The sequence below is a fragment of the Sphaerodactylus townsendi genome, linkage group LG03 (genome assembly GCF_021028975.2).
Source record: "Sphaerodactylus townsendi isolate TG3544 linkage group LG03, MPM_Stown_v2.3, whole genome shotgun sequence".
In the NCBI taxonomy this organism is placed as follows: Eukaryota; Metazoa; Chordata; class Lepidosauria; order Squamata; family Sphaerodactylidae; genus Sphaerodactylus; species Sphaerodactylus townsendi.
The window spans coordinates 168,293,716-168,299,221 of record NC_059427.1 but is presented as its reverse complement, the minus strand read 5'-3'; the positions used below and the strand labels follow the sequence as shown (position 1 = coordinate 168,299,221).

General features: G+C 49.0%; 1 protein-coding gene across 1 annotated transcript in view; it reads right to left on the bottom strand.

The window, feature by feature from the left end:
• Positions 1-5,506, bottom strand: part of NCKAP1L (NCK associated protein 1 like) — a 640,546-nt gene that overhangs the window by 186,466 nt on the left and 448,574 nt on the right. The gene's annotated exons all lie outside the window — the stretch shown is intronic.

Sequence of the window (5,506 nt, the reverse complement as noted above, 5' to 3'; positions counted from 1 at the left end):
TTAAGTGAGTTGAGAAGGGAGCTTCTTTGGGGTGTACTGCAAAAGCCTTTGTCTTTTAAAAGTCCAAATTGTTGCAAACAGAGAAAGCCTATTCTACACACAGAATTAGGGTAACCAAAGGGAAAGGAAGATGTTGCCTCTGTATAGTTGCAGAGAAATTGAAATTTGGTAGCTGCAGCTTCTTGAAGGTACAACCCCCAAAACCTTCTTCACAACTGTGCAAGGCACCAGGTGCCATAGAAGAGAGGACACACACATCCCACAGACAGAGCTGCCTTATGCTGAATCTGAGATTGGTCCATCAAGTTCAGGATTGCCTATTAAGACTGGCAATGGCTCTCCAGGCAGAGGTCTTTTTACATCACCTACTGCCTGGTCCTTTTAAATGGAGAGGTTGAGGGCTGAAACAGACCTTCTGCATTGGAAGCAGAGGCTCTTCCACTGAGCCACAGCCCCTCCTGATATCAGGTGAACCCTCCCCACTGCCCCACCATCTCAAACTGAACAAAGCCTAAAAGCTTGAGTCATTGACTCCACCCATTAACTTTCTCACAATGATGTGGAGGGAGGCGCAGAAGAATCACCTATGGTAGGAAATGCCATAATTTTGGTGCCAGGACAAAGAAGGCCCTTTTGTTAGGTTGCCACCTATCCAGTTTCCTACGACAAGAATCCCTGAAGATGACTAGGTACTAATCGGTTAGGTTAATACAGGAGTAGGCAAAAGGTATGCTGGTCCCAAGCTGTATGGGGAAAGGTCAGTATTAGCAGTTGAAATTGGGCCTGGGAGTGTAGGTAGAACAAGACTGGAGTGACCAATGACCTGCTATAATAATTTTTTTGTACCAATTGCAGCTTTCAGACATTCCAAGAATATTAAAATAATCAGGAGGGGGGGGGAGAAATGCCACAGTTGGCTCACCAGCCAAACCTAGAGAAAGGTGCTCTTGAGTACCGCCTGCATATCTAACAAGAGGCTTGGGTCTAGCATACTCCCAAGATACAAACCAGCTCCTTCAGGGAGAATATAACCCCATTAGAGGATACCTCAATTCCTCGGTCACCTATCAGTAGCACCTCTGTTATGTCAGGAAGGAGTTTTGGCTTGTTTGTCCTCATCCATCCCAAGGCAGCTTCCCAGCCCTCGGTCCATTTGCCATAGTCTTCCTGGGATCTGCTGGAAGCACAGGATGGAGATGAGTACCAGCTGCATATAGGTGGAAGAACCACTGGCGTTCCTGCCTAGGGACATGGGGTACCCCTTGTCCCCGGGCGCATCGATTGAGGTCACGTGGGGGGGGGGCAAAACATCCTCCTACAGAGCGAGGGATTGAGCAAGCCCTAGAAAGCAGGCACTGAAGCAGCCGACTGCTCCCAGTGCCTGTCGTAGCCCCGCCCACTCTGTACGGTGGCCTGGAGTGTCCAGGGGCGGGGGAGAAGTCCCACTGGGCTCCCAGGAGCAGGACTGGGAAGCTCCGCCTCCCCTCCCTCTAACCCAGCATGCCTTATTCGCCTTAAATTAAGTGTGGCATTTCTCAGAAGCCTTCTCCCCGGGGCAGGCACAGGAAAAGGCAAGCTGAGCAGGGAGCCCAGAAGCAGCAGCAGCACTGAAGATGATGCTGACGTTTGCTTGGTAAACCTTCAGATGGGGGGTGACTTGTGAGAGATTTACATGCCTAAAAGTTAATTCCCACTTGCACTGGCTTGGAGCTGTTTCTCAGGCTAGTAGCCTACCTCACAGGGTTGGTGGGAGGACACCACCAGGGAAAGTGGTGGGGAGAGAGCCATGCCTGTTTTGCTTGGGGTAGGAGGTGATTTGTGAGAGTGGATGCTGATGTTTGCTTGGTAAACCTTCAGATGGGGGGTGACTGGTGAGAGATTTACATGCTTAAAAGTTAATTCCCACTTGCACTGGCTTGGAGCTGTTTCTCAGGCTAACAACCTACCTCATAGGGTTGGTGTGAGGACACAATTAGGAAAGAGAGTTGGTGGGGAGAAAGCCATGTATGTTTTGCTAGTGGTGGGAGGTGTTTTGTGAGCTGGTGCAAAAAATCATTGTGGGGGAGGGTGGTCGTCCATACCTGGGGTGGGGGGGCACCAAACTCAGATTTTGTCCCCGGGCTCCAGTTTTCCTAGATTCGCCCCTGGGAAGAACCCAGCCCAGATCTTCAGATGACCTCTCCCAGTGGCTTCACAAAAATGGTAAAAAGCGTGGCCGATTAAATGGAACCCTGCAGAATCCTGACACCCCCCTTCTGTAACCTACCTCTAGGTAGGACAAACCAGCATAGAACCATGCCGCCCATTTCTGACTAGGCAGGAAAGCCACATGTTTGCAGATTACTGAAAGGAAAGGGGAAATGCTAGAGAAGGAGAAGGCCGTGGCCTAAAAGAGAAGCAAGTTCGAATAAATTTGCTGCGTTTACCAGTAATCCTGAAGATCAAGTTATTGTTAATGGCACAAGAGCAGGCATGATTTTTTTTGTTCTAATTCAGGGGTCCCCAAACTTTTTAAACAGGGGGCCAGTTCACTGTCCCTCAGACTGTTGGAGGGCCGGACTAAAAAAAACTAGGAACAAATTCCTACGCACAAATGATTGTAAAATGTTTGATTTCACCTTTCAGCCTTTCTGTCATGGTCTATTTTTAGAACAGTGACCAAAGTATGTCAAGTACAGGGTGGGCTCCAAATATTGTTGGGGAGGCTGTGGAATACCTTCCCCTGTAAAAAAAAAAAAAAGCACGACTTTCCCACTGGAGCATGCCATCTAGCCCAGGATCAGGTATCTGCCTGGGTTCTTTTCCTCCCTAGCAGCCAAATGAAGCCATTCGCCAGCCCGGCTGATGCCAATGGAGGAGTAAGGCGGAACAGAAAGCCTGGAGAGCAGCACATGGAGAAGCCGAGAGGGAAGGGCTGAGCAGGCGCTGGGTTACTACGTAAGGTTTCCAACTCTGGGTCAGAAAGTACCCATGGCGATTTGGGGGTGCCATCATGTAACTGCAATCAACAGCCGTTGGGGCCGGTTCCTCCTCTCCCTCGAGCCCCCACTGCAGATGAATGGAGCCATCGCCGCCATGCCTGGCGGGCCGGATAAATGCCTTCAGGGGGCCACATTTGGCCCCCGGGCTGTAGTTTGGGGACCCCTGTTCTAATTCATTGATAACAATGTAGGAAAAATGGTGGTGGAGTGCTTCCAACAAGGGTTATGGGGTGGGAGAACATAATAATTGGCAACTGTGAATACTGTCTGTGTGTCATCAGCATCCCTCCATGTTGCAAGATGTGCCCTGGCTGTCTGATTCCAGGCCAACTACAATACACTGGTGCCTGCTTTTAGAGCCCAAAGCTGTTTAGGCCAAGATATCAGAAAGATCACTTCTGTATTCAGTCCAAATCCTCATCTCAACCCCTGCGGTCTAAGTCCCTGTGAGAGGAGGTGAAGCAAGTGGCATGTAGGGACAGGGCTTTAGTAGTGTTAGACCACTTTCTGTCATCTCTGGGCTTTTTCACTATAGCAATATGCATTTTCCCTTCAAATTCCACAACAAACAGGGCTAAGAAACAACACTTTAAAAAACAAAAACTGGGGATTCAGAGGACCTAGCAGATATGTTCTTATAATGCTATAGTGATATGTTAATTCTCAATTAAGCAGGGAAAAACCTCCAACAAAGCACAACTGAGGGGGTAAAGGACAAGGGGACCAGGGAAAGAAAAGTATGGAGGAAACTGCTGTGTTGACGCTTGCCTGCCACTGTAAATGCCCCTGTATTCATAGTGGTGGTAAAAGCTCCATGGAAGAAGAAGAAGAAGAAGAGTTTGGATTTATATCCCCCCTTTCTCTCCTGCAGGAGACTCAAAGGGGCTCACAATCTCCTTGCCCTTCCCCCCTCACAACAAACACCCTGTGAGGTAGGTGGGGCTGAGAGAGCTCTGAGAAGCTGTGACTAGGGAACCTGCGGCTCTCCAGATGTTCAGGAACTACAATTCCCATCAGCCCCTACCAGCATGGCCAATTGGCCAATGCTGACAGAAGCTGATGGGAATTGTAGTTCCTGAACATTTGGAGAGCCGCAGGTTCCCTACCCCTGGACTAGCCCAAGGTCACCCAGCTGGCGTGTGTGGGAGTATACAGGCTAATCTGAATTCCCCAGATAAGCCTCCACAGCTCAGGCGGCAGAGCTGGGAATCAAACCCAGTTCCTCCAGATTAGATACATGAGCGCTTAACCTCCTACACCATTGCTGTATACCAGGGGTCCCCAGCACGGCACCTGTGGATGCCCTGGGCCTGCCAGCACCTTTCCTAGCACACACCAAATGTTTATAGAAAGTGAGTGATGCCAGAGAGAACTTTTGCCCAGCAAGCCTTCGGACCGACCACTGGAGATTTGATTGGCAGCGTGACTGATTCACTTTATAACTGAAGGTAAGCTACGGCAGTCATTTTGTAGCTGGCTCCGCCTTCAGCAGCAGCCATTTTGTGATCTGCAAAGAAAAGCAATTCTCCATTGAGGGGCAACAAATCGTTACCATGAAAGAAATTAACCTCACCTTGCCAGCTAACATCTCATCTGGAGTAAGGTTCACCTTGTTTTTTCTTAGCCACTTTCCACCCACCCTCAAGACACTTGTTCAGGGCTGAGACGGCAACATCAGAGGGCTTAAAGAAACAGAGCAGAGGGTTGTCAGCATACAGGTGACAGCAAATGCCAAAGCTCTGGATGATCTCACCCAGCAGTATAACATGTTAAAGAGCGTTGGGAACAACTTTGAGCCCCGAGATGTCTGGCTCAGGTCCCTGCTCTTTAACAGGGATCTCCAAATGCTATACTAACATGAATTCACCAGATGAGCAACATTGCAGACTACCGACCGAACCGAAAGGATCAACAAACATGAATTACGTTTATCAAATGACTTCAGTTGCTCTGCTGGATTACCTTGGGACCCAACCCAGACCTGATCCACTAGAGCGCTTCTTATGCGATAAGTCAGTGGTTCTCAACCTTCCTAATGCTGCGACCCTTTAATACAATCCCTCATGTTGTGGTGACCCCCAACCATAAAATTGGTATATATAAAATATAAAAAGACCATTTTCCAATGGTCTTAGGCGACTCCTGTGAAAGGGCCGTTGAGAACCACTGTGATATGTGAAAGGGTTTGCAAACATTTGTGATTGTGCCGCAAAAGCACTCCCCAATAGACCCCATGTCCAACACCACCAGGGCTGGTTCACCAACTGCGTAGTTATTTGGTGCACCAGTAGGGGAGCCTGTGGGCAGTCTAGAAAGAAACATCTGGTAGGGCTTGTGCCTGTTTTCACTTCCTGTGCTGGTACCACCTGGGGATTAAAGGGGATTTACAGTGGATTAAATAGCTAGGTTTGGGAAATACCTGGAGATTTTGGGGTGGAGCCTAAAAAGAGAGGGGAAAGACTTCAGTGGTATATCCGTTCGCAGCCTGGGGATCCACCTGGATTTGTCTCTATCAATGGAGACCC